General features: G+C 40.6%; 1 protein-coding gene across 2 annotated transcripts in view; it reads right to left on the bottom strand.

Annotated features, from left to right (window-relative positions):
- The window catches only part of ctbp2a (C-terminal binding protein 2a), a 249401-nt gene that overhangs the window by 213607 nt on the left and 15530 nt on the right, over nt 1-20264 (bottom strand). Inside the window, exon 1 of one of the 2 annotated variants that reach the window (XM_078413608.1) lies at nt 9401-9486. The exons of the other annotated variant lie outside the window; for it this stretch is intronic. The gene's annotated coding sequence lies outside the window, so the exon portion shown is untranslated. Of the gene's footprint in view, nt 1-9400; nt 9487-20264 lie in introns of those variants that run through there. 2 annotated transcript variants of the gene reach the window in all.

The raw sequence follows: 20264 nt of genomic DNA on the forward strand, positions 1-20264 counted from the left end.
GATTGCTGTCCAATGAACCATCTTACCAAGAGCTGGATAGAGCTCTTAAGGATAGCGGAGTCAGGGGGTATGGGGAGAAGGCAGGAACGGGGTACTGATTGAGAATGATCAGCCATGATCACATTGAATGGCGGTGCTGGCTCGAAGGGCCGAATGGCCTCCTCCTGCACCTATTGTCCATTGTCATGCAGATGATGGGCCAAGGGGTGAATCAGGGACAGCAGGAACAGCTCTGAATTCAAAATGCTAGCATGTAACGAATAGTTGGATCTCATTAAAGTATACACAGGAAATTAAAATTATTGATTATGGAGGGGCATGAATTAGCTCTAATTAGCTAATCATTAGCTCTAATCAAACACCATTTTTTGGATATTATTTGTAGGGTGCCCCTTGCCTGTTTATCCCTTCCCACCCACCATGTATGACCCAATCTGGGCAAATAATGGACACAACCAAGACCAAATTTGAAGAGACAGTGTCAGCCAAATAAGAAAGTCAGATAAATATCCAACCCTTCATTAGGTTGATCCATTTCTTTTCATATCACCAGAAGTGGCAAGGAAGACATTGAAATAATGGACCTTGGGTTTCTCATAGTCATAGAGCACAGAAACAGGCCCTGTGGTCCAACTTGTCCATATCGACCAAGATGGCCATCTAACACAAGCACAATTTGCCTCTGCCATATCCCTCTGAACCTTTCCTATCCCTTCATCTGTTCAAATGTCTTTCAATTGTTATTGTTGTACCTGCCTCAACCATTTCCTCTGGCAGCTCTACCCATATGCATACCGACCACTGTGTAAAAACGTTGTCCCTCTGATTCCTATTAAATTGTTCCCCTCTCTCCTTAAACCAATGCCCCAGTTCTTGGGTTCTCAACCCTGGGAAAACGATTGTGTGTGTTCACCAAGCCATGATGTAGAAGAGGGAACACGAGTTTCTTTGTAAGAAAGCATTCTCCTGGAGATTGATGGAATAAGAATACTCCAGGATTGACATCTAGCCCACAACCCACACTCCATTCTCCTCAGCCCACATCTCCTCCGCTGATGCATGGTAACCAAGCCCGATATGGGGTAAACTGGAAGATGCTGCAAGCACCCAACCTTATTTACATGAAGCCAAAATACATAATTTAGAATGAAGTCGCTGCTTCTGTTTCTCAGACACTTTACTGCCTACATGCAAAAGCGAATTACGGATGGTCTTGGTTCAATCATCAAATACCAGCACTTAGAGAAAATGTAGATAAGCAACTGGTATCCAAACATCTATCACACATCGCAAACCAGTCTCAGTTAAATACCCATTAGACATAGTCAGTCTCCCAACACAAACCAGCCATCAGTTTATAAAAGTTACAGATTGGGATTTGTTGTGTTATCAGTTTCAGTCTGTGGTTTGTGGGTAAAGCATGTAATCAGGTGAGTAGAGGCAGCAGTGTGCCAGATTTGCGCTTTAACTGGGCTTTGGAACTGGAAGAATTCCATCTCCCGACTACCAAGATCCCTCAGTATATAAAATACGAAAAGCAGGTTCATTAGAAATTACCCATTGCTATCCCACATTAAACATTACTAATGAACTGTGTGTAATCTGCAAGGACTGCACCTTCAGCTTTTGTTGGCACGTGTCGACTTTATTCAAACTGCTTTTTTTTCTCCAAATTCTGTTAGACTTCTGAAGTGTGGAGTTAAAAATCACTACCTATCTGAAAGGCAAACAAAGCCAACTCAATATGTGCACGCAAGCTGCTCTGCAACATTATCAATTCAAATTAGACATCATCCTTCACAATGATCCACTCTGTGGTCTTCCCTGATAAAAAATTCTGCTTTTGTGACTCAGAGTAAATTAGAACATTGCTTCTAGCTGTGTAAAAAAAAGCATGGACCTCATTATGTTTCATTAGAATCCAATTCTTTCACTGCTCAGTAAAAATGCACAGGCTAAAAAGAATGCATTAAGGTGAAGGGAAGTATTAGATGAGAGAAAAAATGGCCCAAGGAATTTTAACACCATGATTTCATCCAAGTCACGGCGAAGGTAGCAATTAGCATTTTCCCCTCTGAAAATTTAAAATAAAATCATGATCCAGTGCACGAGACTCACAGATTTTAACATCTTTTTGTAGCCCACCCCATGCACAGTTCGTCAGATTCAGTGGTGTGCTTTATTCCAAGGCAAGGAAACAGGACACTGTCTTTGCGAGCTACCCTATTCCCTCTAGAATCTCAAATTTAGCAGCCTCCACACCCTACTGTATAACTGCTCAATACTCTTGCATTTTCACTCTGTGAAAATATTCAATGTCGACTAACATCACTGAGTCAATCAATGAGTTGGAGGTGGAGCAAGACTAATGATCAGACATATTAAGCAGCTTATCTAAGCAATGTACCAAATCAAGCACCCCCTTGAAATCATGACTGAAACGTCATTAACATCCCCCAATAAAGCAGGATGATTCCTTTAGCAAAATGCAATTGGTGGAGAATACATCAGATCCATGTTTCAGGGATTTACCCAATTTACTTCATTCTGGTCAGGAATAGAGACATTAGAATGCACAGCTGTGGCTACTAGGATTTTACTCTGAAAAAAAACTGACCAGACAAATGCTCATCTACATCTGCTGAATAGAGATAAGCAACGAGGCGAAACCAATCTCAAAGAAAGCTTGTAAGGAACCCAAGAATAACAAACTACCCAAGAAAATAGAAAAGACTGGCATGTCTAGAACCATCTCTGTAGTGAATTGTTGAAACTTGTGTTTCCCTTCTGAAATCTGGCCTTACATCCAGCCTATGCAGACAGAATTTTAAACATATATATTTTTTCTGCAGTCGACCAGAAACTTTTTACACCAGCTTTGCGTCAATTTTTATCCACTGGGTGAACAACATGAATATAAAACTGTCCACATTTCAAGAATCGAGAGTCAAGAGTGTTTAATTGCCATATGCACCAAGAACGAAACAATGAAATTCTTACTTGCTGCAGCTTTACAGGCCCATTAATGCAACACAATGGGTACACAATAATCAATAGTACAATAAATTAATAATCAGTACTACTAGGTAACCAGACAACAGAAAAAGAGTCAAAACTGGAGTACATAGCGCAACAAAAATTAAGTAGATCATTGCTGAGATGGGATTGTAATTAGGGTTGTGCAGTGTGGTTCATGATGGTTGTGGGAAGAAGCCGGAGAACTTGAAACTTGTCATGGTTCTCAGACCTTCTTCCCGATGGTGGGTGAAGGATGAAAGCGTGGCCAGGGATGTGGGTCTTTGATGATAATAGCTGACTTTATGAGGCAGCTTTACTTCCCGTAGATCCATTCAATAATGGGGCGATCATTATCCATGATGGACTGGTCAACATCCATCACTTTCTGGAGACCTCCTTCGTTCCTAGGTGTTTGAGGTACCAAACAAAGCTGGGATGTAGCCGGTCTGTATGCTCTCTACTAAACACCTGTCGAAGTTCAATAGTGTATTCAGCAACATGCTGAACCTCCTCAATCAGTCCAACCCGTAGTTAAAGAAAAAAATCAACAAAGAGGTTGCAGTTCAAAACAGTCAAGTTTTCAGTCGTGCAGTAAAATTTCCATTTGATAAACAGAATTAAAAATCAACATTTGCTCAGTACAGTGAACTTTAACCTGAATCACAACTCATGATTTAAGATAATAGCGAGTGATTGCTTCATTTATCAAACATGCTGCCTTTTGTATGAAACGTTGAGTCACATCTGCATGTTCCTGTGAATGATTTAAAATAAAATATCGGGGAATCATTCAAAGGACAGAGAGTTCAAAGAACAGTCAAGCAACTATTTGTAGTTTGTGAATTCTTACTGTGCCTAATCTGACTGCCATATTTACCTATTTAGCAACTGCGGACAGCAAGACAAAAATAATTCACCAGGTATATTGTACTTTGGAGCAGCATGGATGTGGTAATTAAGTACAACTTCTATCCATCATAGTAGGCCACATTTGATCAGAAGGTATCTGACATTGAGCCATAACATGCAAAGTTTCTCAGGCCAGAAAACCTTCACATCAATGAGGAAGAAGTGTCATAGATTCTCATGATCATTTCTTATCCACAAGATCATTCCAAAGACATGCAGGTTTGTAGATTAATTGGCTTCCGTAAATTGCCCCTCGTGTGTAGGATGCAAAAATGGGAGAACATAGAACTACTGTAAGGGTGATCGATGGTCCGCGCAGACGCAGTGGGCCGAAGGGCCTGTTTCCACACTGGATCTCTATCTATCTTCTTTGGGCAAATTTTTCTCTGAGAAAGCACAATATTTATATGTTCCAGCTGTGTTATATTTAAGCACACAGAACAAATCATATTCTATTAAACTATCATTTAAAAAAAAGTCAAATATTAAGAATGAAAGTAATTTGAGCAGCAGGATGTGGTTTAGAGTGAGAAAAGGTCATACAATAAAATTTGCTAGGCTCCAGCTAAAATAAAAATATACATAATATGGGTGGTACCAGCAATGCAACATTTATTACCTATTACTAATCGTTTTGTGACAATGACACAAAACCTTTTTTTTTAAACATTTGCAGTCCTTGCGGCAAGAGAATCACGTCTGCTTTGTTAAAGCCGTTTCTGGTTTTAGACACAAAGGAACAGTGATACATTTTGAAGTTGGGTTGTATCGGAGAAGAACCTGCAAGTGGGTGGCAAATCCATAAACTGATTCCTCTTGGTCTTTTATAACCAATTATTTTAATAAATTTAAGCTTCCAAGCTGACATAAGTATGCACTTTAATTTTTAACAGTGGGCGACGTCATAACAGCCCCACTCCTCTGTGTAATCAGCAAGATTGTCAGCGGGTGATGAAGAGTAGAAAAGTTTCACCCTCCATCTCAGCTACTCGAACTTCAGAGTGGCTCAGGGCTTGGGTTTGAAAAAGAAAGATATTTCTCGGCTGCGGGGCTTAACACCGCCCGGTGCAACTCGGCTGCGGGACTTAACATCGCCCGGTGCAGCTCGGCTGCGGGGCTTTACATCGCTGGTGCGGCTCGGCCACGGGACTTAGCTGCGCAAGGCTTGGTCGCGGGCCTTTCATCGCCCGGTTCGGCCGCGAGACGTTTCAGCGCCCGGTGCGGGGACTGTGCGGGTCGGTCGGGGACGAGCTGTCTGTCCGTGGGCGTGGGGAAGAGAGTGGAAGTTTTGTTGCCTCCATCACAGTGAGGGGGTGTTTGGAGTCACTGTGATGGACGTTTGTGTTGGGGTTATGTGTCTTGTGTTCTTTTTTTTCTATGACTGCTATGTAGTTTCGTTCGGTACTTCGGTACCGAACGACAAATAAAGCTCTGTTATACCTGTTATACAAGTTTGAGGTATGGCCAAATATAAAGCAGAGTGTTGCAGTAACACAACTTGGAAATGAAAATATCTTTCTTTTTCAAACCCAAGCCCTGAGCCACTCTGAAGTTCGAGTAGCTGAGATGGAGGGTGAAACTTTTCTACTCTTCATCACCCGCTGACAATCTTGCTGATTACACAGAGGAGTGGGGCTGTTATGACGTCGCCCACTGTTAAAAATTAAAGTGCATACTTATGTTAACACAAGAAGAATAAAGGATCAGACAACAGAAGCTCACCCTACTAGGAAGGGGGTACTGCAAGGGGACAGCACAGGGAGCAAAACACACTGCTTGTGACAATAGTGCATACAATCAGTGAAGACGGGTTGAATCTGAAGAAGGGTGCATATTTGCCCTCATCAGAATTGAATTTCGTCAAGGGCTTATTTCTACTTTCTACTAACTTTTCTGCTACAGATTGCAGAATCGTCCAACCTTAACAACAATCTTGCATTTTTGGGGGGTTCCCCCCCCGTGGTCATGTGCATGTAGGTATTGCAAACAGTTTTGGCTGAATGAAGGGAAAAAAGGCAGAAAAGCAAAAAATAAGAGTGAAGGACAAAGGAGAGTAGTGCAGTGGTGCAGCCTTACAGTGGCAGAGACCCACGTTGGATCCTGGCCATGGGTGCCGTCAGTATGGAGTTTGTACGTACTCCCCGTGACCGTGTGGATTTTCTCCGTGTGCTCCGGTTTCCTCCCACACTCCAAAGATGTGCATATTTGGAGGTTAATTGGTTTTGGTGAAAATTATAAATTGTCTTTAGTGTGTACGATGGTGCTAGTTGCATGGATCGCTGGTCGGCACGGACTCGGCGGGCTGTAGGGCTGAAGTGTCTAAAGTACAGAGTGGAGTGGTACAGTGCCACCATGAGTAGCATTGCTGCTGCACAATTCAGCGACCTGGGTTCAATCCTGACTTTGGGTCAGTCTATGCAGAGGCTGCATGTTCCGCTTATGACCATGTGGGCTTCCCCCTCATGCTCCAGTTTCCTCCCATGTACGAAAATAATTGGGTTAATTGGCCACTATAAATTCTTCCAGCCAAGATAGAGAATAGGAGAATAGGGGAAAGGTAGTGAGCATGAGAGAGAATTGATGGCAGCAAAAATGGTGGGGAAAGTAACGGATGGCACTGGTTTGAGAGCCAGCATTGATTCAAAGAGCTGACAGCCCTCCTCTTCTGAAATAAGAAATTATGGTGATGATTTAAAGAATAAAGGAGAAAGGGAAAGAGCAGTGGGCAGTTCAGCAGCTATAACATCCAAGTTTTGGTGAGCTTCCTTCAGGCACCTGAGTTTAAAGTCAAATTCTGCTTATCTTTAACTGCAAAAATAAAAGGGAAAAGCCTTTTGTGGGAGGTAAATGTAGGGAATTAGGCACCCAAGATAAATATAAAATAATCTACATGTATAGCATCTGTGCATGCCAGCTTTGTTACCTCAGACTTACAATGATGATCGTAGTTGACAACTCGATTTTAGTTTATTAACTTCTGGTTGCTACTTAAGCTGAACAGTTTTGCAGGAAAATAACATTTGATGAGTAATGCAATTCGTGCAGGTCAGTTTCTTCAATGAGGAGTGATCAACAGAGTGCAGCGTGCAGAAATTGCTGGCGCATATGTGGAATTAAACAAAAATAGGGCAAAGGGCACCTGCATTTATATTGCAGAGAACTATTTGAATTCACTGATACAGTTAAAACCTGGATTAAGTAACAACAATACAAAATGCCATGCACACTATTTGTGTGTTTCAATGTCCATTCTCTCCAGTTTAGGAGAATCAATATGAACTTTAAGGTCTTGTTGCAAAATCTGAACTTCAGAGTTTGAAATACTGGAGTCCTCAAATGTACAGGACTCCAAGAGATAAAACTTCCCTGATTACAGTTATTTGATGATGGGTTATCATGATGATTAATTTATGAATTTGTTAATAGAGCCATTTACAAACTTTGGCAAGGCCTTGGAAGAAACACCAATTTACTGCAGTTTTTGCAATGCAGATTAAAAATGTCCATTGATTGTTAATTCCAGCTGTAAATCATCTCTTGCTTGGATTTAGTCTCTTTGAGCTGCTGTTCCTATTATTTTAGATTCTCTATTTAAGATATCAAGTGGAAGAAATCATAAATCAGTTGGAGAGAAACATAGACCACTTGCTAAACAATATGTTATTGTATCCTTTGGTCCCAAAGCAACCAACGATACACTTGCATATCCCAAGTGCTAAACTGAACAAAAAAGACTAATCAGTGGTGCACAGGCTTTATTTGCCATTCCTACATTCTGATTGCAATGCCTACCTCAACTGTTAACACAGGAGCCCATGTACAGATAGTACATCAGTCTGAAGAAGGGTCTCGACCCGAAACGTCACTCATTCCTTCTCTCCCGAGATGCTGCCTGACCTGCTGAGTTACTCCAGCATTTTGTGAATAAATACCTTCGATTTGTACCAGCATCTGCAGTTATCTTCTTACACAGATATACACACACATGAAGAGAGATATTGAAAGAATTATATACAACTTTATTCTCTCGCCTTCAGACAGTTGGTTCCTTCTTTCCCAATGAACAATTTTAAAGATAGATAGATTTAGACATCTCAAAGTACTATTAAACCAATCTGCAATTTATCATTTACTCGTACCCTTCACTAATTTACAAAACTGTTCTGCATGGGTTTGTGCTCATGAGTAAATATCGTCAATAACCATGCTGTGCACTGATGGTCACAAAACAAGTTACACTACCAAAATAAATCAAAGAAAGCCTGGACATTAAGAGGCATTACTGAGTTGCTTGACACACCATCTGGTGGCCCAGGAAATGTTTCCCTTGCTGCCTCAGCGAAAGGAAATGAGCAGCCCAGATTGACCCAAAATTTGATGCAAGGAAATAGATAGAACTGTTTGTTGGAGTTCAGTGTTGCCCAAAAACACAACTCACAACAGGACTACAACATGAGACGAAACAAAGAATAATTTCCCAAGCTTCATTGTTCTTCTTTGAATACAATCAGTGGCACCCAGCAAGACACACACCAAGTTAATTAAACATCCTGGGTTACCAGTCACACAATATTACTCACTTAACTGTCCATTCCAGTGCTTACAATTATGTGCCAGGATGAAGGGAGAATAAACACATTTTGGCCGTGGGCATTCATGAATAAAACTTCACAATGTCCAAAGTAAGAGATATTGTGTCATGAGAATAAAAAAGAGACTACACAAGTGACATGGGGGAGTGAGAGCACGCACAAAAGAAAAAAAGAAAGAGAAATAAGAGCGCATTAGAGTGTAATACATTCCAAACATTTTAAAACAATCAAAGAAAACTGGTGTTTAATAGATAAGAATATTAAAAACTTGATGGGTAATGCAGCCCAGAGTGGTGTGCGAGTAGTTATGTGGGGATATGCAATGAACAGTCAGAGAAACTCTGCTCGAGAGAACTTTATAGCAGAAACCACAAGAACAATCTTTTACCCTATTTAAAATTCCAAAATACCTATTTAGTTTTCCAATTTTCCTGGGGAGGGGATGGTCACAATGGAGCTGGTCAACTATAGCTTTTTATTCACAAAATGCTGGAGTAACTCAGCAGGTCAGGCAGCATCTCGGGAGAGAAGGAATGGGTGACATTTCGGGTCGAGTCCCTTCTTCAGACTTCAGACCCTTCTTCAGTCTGAAGAAGGGTCTCGACCCGAAACGTCACCCATTCCTTCTCTCCCGAGATGCTGCCTGACCTGCTGAGTTACTCCAGCATTTTGTGAATAAATCGATTTGTACCAGCATCTGCAGTTATTTTCTTATACAACTATAGCTTTTACTGTGCTACATCCACTTGAGAAATAATGCAGAAAACTGCAGGATCCCAATTTTGATATTCAGATGGCAAACCCAGCTCATTCCATTTGCTTCCGAGCCTTTGGCTCCAGCCACATCTTTATTTTGTTGTGATTCATTTCCGTAGACTTACCATCAGAGCTTAAAAATAGTCAGTGACTGCACTGGCCTGTTGAATAAAGGCACCACGTCGCTTTTCTTGCTTCTCAGACCACATCGCCTGAAATGAAACTTGAGCCGAGACCTTGCGGCAGCTGTCGACAGTCTTCAGTTCTAAGTTGTTTCAGAATTTCTAATTGTGCATTTTCATCGTGACCTGGTTCCTGCAGGGATGGCATCCTGTGTGACGTGGCTGGCATCACTGTGGATAAGGACTCCAAGCTGACAGCTTAAAAGGGGCATGAACTAATACACACTGCAGCTCCCACAGTTTTAACTTTCGGTTCACGTCACGATCTTTGTAAACCGCGGGCTTGTCGCTGCTTATGTAATCCTTCTATCAGTTCAAACATTCTGCTGGTGTGGTTTTAACACTCTCATTCAGAGCTCATTCTCTTGCTAAACAGCTCCATCAGTGAAACTTTGCGGTGTTCATCACTGAAGACATTTGAACTCTTCCAAATCCCTTTATCCTTATAACTTCATTAAGAGAATTCACATAAAGCTGTGTCACATGGTTGCAGGCCCACAGTAATCCCCAAGAGCCAAATCTGCTCAAGTTACAATACACTGTAAAATGTCTCTTTCTCTCCGATTTTAAAGGAGTTAAAAGCATCCAGCCCTGATGGTAAACCTGGCTGTGTTCTCAAGACCTGCCAACTGGCTAAAGTTTTTGTAGACACTTTCAACCACTCACTGCTACTTTCCAAGGTCCCCACTTGCTTTAAATGAATGTCAATGATACCGGTGCCCTGGAAGAGCCAGGTAAGATGCCTCGATGGCCATCAATGGGTGAAACATTGCGATGAAGGGATTCAAGAGATTTGTTATGTTGTAAATCAACTGCTGCCTCAGTGATGATCTGGATCCTTTCCAATCCACCTACTGCCACATCAGAACGACAGTGGGTGATAATCGCCAACAATAAATTTGCCGACAATACACCGCTATTGGACGAATAACAGCGTAAATGAGTCAGAGTACAGGAGGGAGATGGACAATAGGATTTGAGTGGTGCCAGAACAACAATTTATTTCTCAATGTTTAGCAAGACCAAGATGCTGATTGTTGACTTCAGGAAGGGAAAGCAGAGGGTCGCTGCATCTGAATTCATCGATGGGACGGTGTGGAGAGAGTCAATAGCTTGACGTTCCTGGCCGACACACCTCTGATGACTTGTCCTGGGCCTAGTACATTGTTGCCATCACAAAGATAGCCCCGTAATGCCTCTACTTCCTCAGAGGTTAGGGAAGATTTGTCATAACACTGAATCTCCTCTCTTGAAACTCTACAAGTGTATTGTGGACAGTACAGACTGGATGCATGGTTCGGTAATTCAAGCGCTCAAGAAGGAAGGAAGCTGCAGAAAGTGGTGGACATCACCCAATCATTCATCACAAATACTGACATCCTCAACATCGAAGGGGTCTATCGGAAGTGCTGCCTGAAGAATATCATCAAAGACCCATAATCACTCTGACTATGCCCTCTTCTTGCTGCTACCATCAGGAAGGTGGTACAGGACCACATGGACCATTACCTTCAGGTTCAACATGGGCTTCTTCCCATTACCATCAAGTTCTCGAACCACCCTACACATCCCAACCCCAGCATCACAGACTCTGCCCTACTATGGTTGCTCACCATACTTTTTTTTTCCACCATCATGGTTTAGTTCACTTGGAATGACTGATAATTAATTGTAGATTTATTTGTTGCTGGTGTTGTGTCTAATATGCCTGTAAAACTGCAACAAGTAAGGGTAGTATCTCTTTCTTCCATTTCACATCCAGAGCAGGTGCCAAATAAACTCCCCCCCCCCCTTCCCTGCTGTGGTCAAAAGAGTGATCCATCAGGTAACCATTGGATGCTGTGACCTGCCTTTTCAGGGACCAAATTTACAGCAAATATTTTTCCATGACTGTATGGTGCAGTTATTACCTTTATTATTGGGATAAATCAGTTGTCATTCAATCTTAGTGGAGGACAAATTCTTAGAATCTCTGCCTATTAGACAGAGATGGTTTAGTTTAGTTTAGAGATACAATGTGGAAACAGGTCCTACGGCCCACCGACTCCACACTGACCAGCGATCCCTACGGACAATTTACACATACACCAAGTCAATTAACCTACGCACCTGTACGTCTTTAGAGTGTGGGAGGGAACCGAAGATCTCGGAGAAAGCCCACGCGGTCAAGGGGAGAACGTACAAACTCCGTACAGACAACACCTGTAGTTGGGGTCGAACCCGAGTCTCCGGCGTTGCAAGCGCTGGTAAGGCAGCAACTCTACCGCTGCGCCACCGTAAGCACCAAAGATGGTGATTTGTACTTTTTGTACTGTCTGTGATCATCTTTGACACTGAGATGAAACAATGTCACAGGTCTTGTCTATTTGCTATTTTTGGTGTGCTTATAACAACTTGGGTAAACTCGCTTGTCGGTAATCAAGGATGGGTCCTAACATTTGTCACTTTTGTGCTTAAACTCCGAGGTTGAAAACGAAACCCAGCTACTACCTCTCCTTTTGGATCTCCTCAGGGTTAAGGAGGATTTTCTTCCCCTCTGATATCACCCCAAGCACCCAATATGAGAAATGCAGACTTTTTCCTCACGTGGGGCCTAACAGGACAGGTAGACGGGTGGGTTGAGGTGGTGCACTCCTTTCTGCCACTTCCACAGGACCTCTGATTGTTCCCAATGCATGGACTCCTGATTCCCAGACAAATCCCAGATATTCCTTCTCCACCTTGAATGGCCGTGGGCCCGCAACTCCCAAGCTTCATCGGGATTGGTGATTTTTTTTCCCCCAAGGCTTTGAGTATATTCTTGGATTTTCTCCAGCCAGACAGAGGAAAAGCTCAGACTGTTAAGCAACTAATAGGTGTCAACCAGACTGTCTGCCTTCAGCAGAAGAACAAGTACTGAGCATTTATTCAGTCTCTCTTTTGCTTTCATGCCCCAAGAGGAATTCTAGAGCTTTCTAAGTAAATATTGAAGAGGCCATACTTTGCTTTATTACTTTAATAAGAAAAATAAGTAGCTGTCTTTTGAAAGAAAAAGTATAATCTTCACTAATATAATTTATGTTATATTCTCAGCAACACTGATGGAACGTTTGTTTCCCTCAAAGTAAATGGACTCTTTAGTGCAAAATAGCTGTTAAAAAACTGACAACTTGTTATAAATATAAGTAAATGTCTCTTGACAATATTCCAAACCAAAGTGAATAGGAACAGTTTTACAAATCAGTTAACAGTTATCAGAGCACAACACGCCTAAAAAGAGTAGTTTCTTGAAATGATGAGCCTTATAGATAGGACAAGAGCTGAAATGGATGGATTTTAAAGTTTTGGAGTAGAAAACAAGGGAGTTTAATGGGACAATAATTTAAAGTGCTAATGGCAAGGCAAAGGTAAACTCAATGTATTGAAAAAGGTGGTGGGTATTTTGGATTAATGCATTGTTCAATGCCAAACAAATGAAAAGACCCACGCATCGTTGGCATCGTTAGGCTTATATTCATCTTTGCACAAAATATTAATAAAATGTACACAAAGATAGGCTATCTGGCACAAATCCACTTTGTTGTTTACATTCCTCATGTTTATCCAACGCTATCACAGCATTCCATCCTTTTCCGTTCTGCCTTCCATGTACTTACCTCCAAACCCCTTAATAGCTTCAATATGTTTCACCTCAACTCCCCCCAAATGGATGGAGAAATGTTACTCTGCGCTCAACTAATCTTGCAAGTACAAATTTCAGTTGAGCTTTAATGGCCCATTTCTTTTCCATTCTGTTATATTTTCTGGGAAATTTATATTTCAAAACTTCATGCTTCATGGAATGGAAAAAGGATAGATTTCATCTTTCTGATAGCTTAATGTAAAAATGTGTGTCAAGATGTTTACAGTTATAGTGAAGATGGTTGAATCCAGTGCCAGTTAAGATGCTCATCTTCCAATATGCTCCAAACTTAATGAACTCTTATTACAAAATGATACCTACTGATATGGAAGCTTGCTGAGATCAACTCGCCTCCATAATATTCTGCCTGAAGGAAGACACAAGGAGGCACTATATCTTGAAGTTGCTGATGTCAGCAGAGTCCAGGGGGTACTAAGAGTGCAGAACTAGCAGAGCATACAACATGCAGACAAAATAAAAGGACATGTTTCTACTCCTGTGGCCATAGGAGACATGGAATTTAAACTCAGTTATGCACTTTTCAAAATCGGCAGAAAACTGCTAAATATAATCATTCCTCTACAGCTTAATAGCAACTACATGCTCAAAGTAATTCATTTGCTCTGAAGCATCCTATGAACATTAAACATGCCAACTAAAAGTAATTTTTACATAAATATAACTAGCCAGATCAAAATAAAATGTAAACAAATGCATCAATTTTTAACGGTGCATTTTTATAATTATACTCTTAGGCCCTGAGACACTGTACAAATGACATATGCCTAGTTTTGTTCATCTGCATGTGAAGAAAAGCATTCAAACTGTGGGAAAACCACTGAAAGGAACAAGAAAATCTGTTTTTCTTTTTGAAAAGAAAATTCTGGGCATGGGCATTGCTAATAAAGCAATCATTTAATATCTTGGCCAAAGTGATGGAAGCCTTCTTTTTAAACCTTTACACAGTCATGTTTCCCAAATTGTCATTGTATTTAGTCTCCTAAGAAATAATGGATTTGGGTGGAGATGTCAAAAATTAAATTCATTTCACATGTCAGGTAGTTAATTTTAAAAGGAAATTCTACAGATATTTTGCTCTTCTGTCTTGCACAATTAGCTTAAGAGGACGAAACTGATTCTATTAAGTGCACCACGCTAGTGCATTTCAAAATGAAATCTAATGCCCCACTCTTTCTCCATAGCACTAAATATTTTGCTCCATTAGAAGTTTTCTTTACAATATGCTATGGTCCCTTTTCCAAATGCTCACTGGCAAGACATTCCACGTTGCAAAAGTCTGTGGAGAACTTTCTAATTGTATCATGACTTTTCATTTTTAATTGGCGACCCCTTTATTACTGACATGAAAAGAAGTTGGAATTATTTTCACTAATTGATAATGATTCACTAATGATTGCTCCATGGTATTTAAAACCTTCATAAATTTTCAAGACTCAAGAGTGTTTTATTTTGTTATGTCCTGAATGGAACAACAAAATTCTTACTTGCAGCAGCACAACCGATATGTAAACCTGTCTCGACCCGAAACGTCACCCATTCCTTCTCTCGCAAGATGCTGCCTGACCCGCTGAGTTACTCCAGCACTTTGTGTCGACCTGAGATTTTAACCAGCACCTGCGGTTTTTTTCCTGCAGATATGTAAACCTATTACTCTGTAAAACCCATAATAAACAACACGAAAAAGTTCAGTATATATAAATAAAAACAAACAGACAAATAAAAAGACAATAGTAATGGAATATAAAAAAAATAATGTCCCCAAGTGTATACAATTCAGAGCCTATTTGGAGGGTGTAGTGTTTAATAGCCAGATAGTTGTAGGGAAGAAGCTGCTCCTGAACCTGGACGTTACAGTGTTCGGGCTCCCATACCTATTCCCTATTGATCTTCCCACATCATTGGAAGCAATCCCAATGTCAAGTCTCTCCATGTGACTTTTATGTCTAATCTATATACTAAAACTCTCATTTGTTTGTTTGTTTGTTCCTGAACTATAGCCAAAACGGTACACGATAATGCGACAATTTTAGGCCCACCTTACTCACCGCCGTCTCTTTGGTGCTAATGGAAGTTACATTGAAATCGTTGTCATATTTTTAAAGTTATTCACATTTTAAACTTTAAATCTATCTCCTAGGGAGGGGGGGGGGGGTGGAGGGAGGATAAGGGGGGTTGAGGGGGTTGGAGTGGGGGGGAAGGGGAGGAGATGGTGCTGCACCAATGCAGGAGAGGTTTGGGCCCAATGGGTCCACTTGGCCTAGTCTCCTATAAAAATCTACAGTGCATCAATATACTCAGCCACTTCAGCAATCCAACCAGGCCACAGCAAGTAACAGCACACTATCCTTGTAGTTCCCAACCTGATGTTAAAATACCTCTCCTTCACCGACTTCATAAACATTGAGCTATTGAGTTTTTAGAAACACTAACCTCTGCACCTGAACAGTCTATAACAGCCTTACAGAGCAAACAGCAGTGCAAAGGAGATATTTTGCCGTTGCCTTTCCTGCTGATGATAAGGTTCAAAGATCAAGTACTGAACAGCATAAGTGTGAATTATGCATCTCGGGCACCATTCTCTTTCTGTACGGACAGCATGAATCATGTTTTAGGATGAAACCTCCTCTTCTTAGTGCTGTGGTTAAAGTTAATTGAAGGGCACAAACAAAAACGACAACAAATTTCACACATTCCCGTTCAATTCTGCACGAATTGCCCTTGACTCACTTTTTCCAAGCCTTTAATATAATTTTTATTTCTTTGGCAGTATCTTTGAAATCATTTTAGAATGGAACAATCATATTTGTCCTGTGCAAGTCCTTCAGTCTTCTAAGCTCCAGAACAAAATAACCTTGACTTCTCAAGGCTTTATAACATAATCCTGGTAACATGCTGGCAGGTTCTTTCTCCATCTCATGTTGCTTCTTTTATCCTTCCTATTGTTGAATGCCCAAAGCCCGTGAACATTTGTAAAGAAAATCACATCATTTTATTTTTGCTACTTTTGCTCTCAGAGGCAAAATGGACAAGAAAGTTGTAGCCTTCATTGCTGCTTTCGGTTGGTCCTCGACTACACTTAGTCGTGGGGCGGCACAGTGGTAGAGTTACTGCCTTACAGCGAATGCAGCGCCGGAGACTCAGGTTCGATCCTGACTACGGGTGCTGTACTGTACGGAGTTTGTACGTTCTCCCCGTGACCTGCGTGGGTTTTCTCCGAGATCTTCGGTTTCCTCCCATACTCCAAAGACATACAGGTTTGTAGGTTAATTGGCTGGGCAAATGTAAAAATTGTCCCTAGTGGGTGTAGGATAGTGTTAATGTGCGGGGATCGCTGAGCGGCGCGGACCCGGTGGGCCGATGGGCCAGTTTCTGCGCTGTATCTCTAAATCTAAAAATCTAAATCTAAAAAAATGGCAGAACAGTCAGTTAAAAATGTAGACCTAGCAGAGAAAGACTTGTGTGTGTTTTTGAACTGTGTGCAAACAAATACAGGTAGAATACAACCTCTTAATTTTGGACTGAAAGCTCTTCATTATCTTCACAAGCAATGGCTACTTCAAAGGAATGCAGCTATAACTACTCTAGGCACTTGCCTCCTGTGAGAGAGAAAACAAAATGAACTACAGGAAATAGCATTAAAACATTGAAACACGTAACGGTCCCTCCATTGTTTTTATAATAATCAGTTCAAAGTCTGTATTTTTGCCTTCCTGGGATTCTTTTACACAAAGGAAGCAGATAAAATGCTCTGATCCAACAACTGCAAAGCTTTCTTTGATATGACAAAATTAGAGTTTTGAGAACAATATTAATTGCACAGCCTCAAAATTAATCCTGAATTAACGTGTTTTAATTTCACTGCTAAGCAAAAGAATATCAATGCTTTTCTCGAATCAAGTTCAAAGGAATCTTTTTTACTGTTATTAATTTTTAAAAAACAGTGTCATTATTTTTTTAAAGAATTTAAATGTTTAAAATTGTTTTTTGAATAGCAAAGCGACACAAACAAATCAGTATATTTGTCAAAGTTTTAATTCATCAATTTTATGAGCAGGACATACGTAGTCGAATAATTGTCTACCTTCTCTGAATCCTTGTAGGACTGACCCTCTTGACAAATCAGTACCAGACAGTGGAAGTCAACCAACATTACATCAGTCCATGACACAGGCACTTCATGCCCACAGCAAGTATCAGGAGTCAACGAATCAAGATTTAAGAAGTGAAATACAAAAGCATATTTGAAAAGATTCCACCAGGTTGCAAAGCAAAACGTTGGTGCGAGACTTCATATAGATTTTCAGAGTTGAAATTCTTTTTGCAACAGTCAATAATTTTTATTTTTTCCACAGTGTCCCCACAATATCTGCATTTGGTATGATCCTTTTCACTATCAAAATTAATATCCTGAGGTAAACCATTTTAATGTGATGCAAACCAAGAATGTGCTCGCAATTACACAACTAAGCATTTTAGTTCGAGTCTGATGAAACATTATGTATAAAATGAAATGCCCATATTTAATCTTCACTGTCTTCAAATGCCAGGGCATTTAATTGCATCATAATATGTTCTAAAGATGATTAAACTATAACTGCAGCATCTTATCGTGGTGCATTCTAAGAAGAACATTAGATTTATCCACTTAGAATGCCATTATCATGTTCCTGCAGCTGATAAAACCTGAATAGCCAGCACAAATCAACTAATCATCTCAGATTCTAAACATCATCCTCATTCAAATCCACTGATGAACTAATTAACCTCTAACCTCATTAATAACGTAATTAAGTCAACAAGACATTTAAAGATAGCTTGTCCAGTTTCAAATAATTGCATTGGGAAAACGCATACAGCAGATAAAAATTATTGAATGGAGGTAGGCTGAAACTGTAATGGGATCTATTGAGTTCACCTCCAGTTAACATACAACCTTTCAGCCTGATTAAACTGGTTACATCCTGAACAATGTGACTGCTGCTTCGGTTATTTTGACTTAAAATTACCCTATTCTTCAAATTGTAATAATTGTTCTTACCAGGAACATCAAACATGCTCTTCATCAATGCAAAGACAAAGTGGTCACTTGAAATACTTACTCTGCAGACAATTGTACCGAGTATTGCCTGCAGTGGTGATTGCCAAGAGGGCATAAATAGTTTATTGCTCAGAGATCTCCACAAATGATTTCCTTATAGTCTACAGACAACTACATTAGCAAGTGCCGATTTTATGCATTCTCTCAACTTCTGTAGGGAATAATTCTCATATGTCATTCATTACAAGCTTATGTGATCACCGCGAGAAGGTCCAAACCAACTTTCAAAAGGAGGCAAGAAAAAAAAAACTTGTAGAATTCTACCTGTGTTGGTCTGGTAATGAGGAATGAATGAATGACACATTTTCAATTCCTTACTGATTATTAAAATGTGACGTGCAGTTTGTGGAATCGCATTATGTACGATAGAGCCAAAATTTACCACAGTATCAGTTACTCACTCTTGTCATATCATTAAACGTCACGGTACACATTATAAGTAGATGTATTTTTAATGGAAACCAAATATTACATCTTGGTCAACAAAAATGCCATATTGCTCCATTGACTTTTTGAAGATGGTAATATTCTAGAAGCCTGGTGCTAGTCCAGGCAAGACCGTTTGCAAATAATTGAACCGGGATTAATCTCTTGGGCTTGATAGTAAAGGTAGAGAGAGATGTACGAGTTTGCAGGTTGTGATGGTATACATTCTGCTGCTGCTGCTGCTGTGGCTGCGGTCCATAGAAATCAAATTATCGAACAAGGTCTCCTCCCTTGCCTGAAGATGGTAATATTCCAGGAGCCTGTGCTGGTCCAGGTGAGCCCTTTTGCAATTCATTGAACAAGGATTGATCCGACATTGACACCAAGCCTATAAAGTCTCATGGCATCCCATGAAAATGGGTGTGAGCTGACCTCCCGAGTGCCTCCTCAATCAACTGATGGATTAGTTGAAAGGATCACTGGATGAAGCATAGGTGCAGGATATTGATTGCTGGACTACAAAGCTCATCATTGCATGGCTGGGCTGCACCATCACTGCCCAGCTACCTGCCAGATTGCATTTGCACCAGGAAGCAAGTGATTAATGAGAGATAAAGCTACTTCACCTCATCCTCACTAATTTACTTCTGAGGGATACACCCATCCACAATAGCACTGGTAGAAGTGACCAGAACACAATCTTTTGGAAACAAGGTCCCATCTTCACAATACTCTCCTACATGTCATTTGGAATTTTAACTCATGCTAAAAACTATAAACAGACCTGTCAGCGGAAAATTTGGTTTCGGCAGACCACAGCAACAGCAGAAGGTACACACACTACTACAGCCTGCAACCTCATGCCCATACATCTCACTCTACATTACTCTCAAGCCTGGGGATCCATCGTGTTTCAATGGACCAGCACCAGGCTCCTAGAATATTATTGTCTTCAAAGCTGGTGGGCCCAGCATGAGTGCCATACACTAAAGCACTTGTGATCATATGGAGCCAGTGGTCCTGTGTAGATAATCCTCTCTGGTTTTTTTTCTCCAGTCTTCAGCCAATTCAATACATTCTAGACAGTACTAAGAAACTGACTGCAAAACTGAAGATCCACACTGGTCCATTAAAGACATCTCAAGATAGGTTTTTCCAATAGTTCCAACCCATAACATGGAAAGGTTTCCCATTCATAAAAAAGCAGGAAAACAAGCTATCCAGCCAGGGTATCCCCCAGTTTGCTCCAAAATCATGAGTATTATCAGTAGTATTTATCAATAACAAACTTGCTGATTCCTACTACTAAGGGAGCCACCAGGATTATTTGACTCTAGATGTTCGAGGTTTGTTCCAAACATGGACCAAAGAGCCAAATTTCAGGGACCAAAAAAAAGATTAATTTCAAGGCAGCATTTGAAACTGTGCGCTAAAAAGGAGCTCCAAGTGACCCGGCATATTTGACCTCTGACTCTCAACAAACATTGTCAGCGTAACATATAAAAATTTCACTTGATGAGCTTCGACATATACGAGTCATATATACAGTACCAAACAATATACCTGTAATGCTTTCAGAATTAGATGTATTCTACAAATGT

The sequence above is a fragment of the Rhinoraja longicauda genome, chromosome 16, assembly GCF_053455715.1.
Source record: "Rhinoraja longicauda isolate Sanriku21f chromosome 16, sRhiLon1.1, whole genome shotgun sequence".
Lineage (NCBI taxonomy): Eukaryota > Metazoa > Chordata > Chondrichthyes > Rajiformes > Arhynchobatidae > Rhinoraja > Rhinoraja longicauda.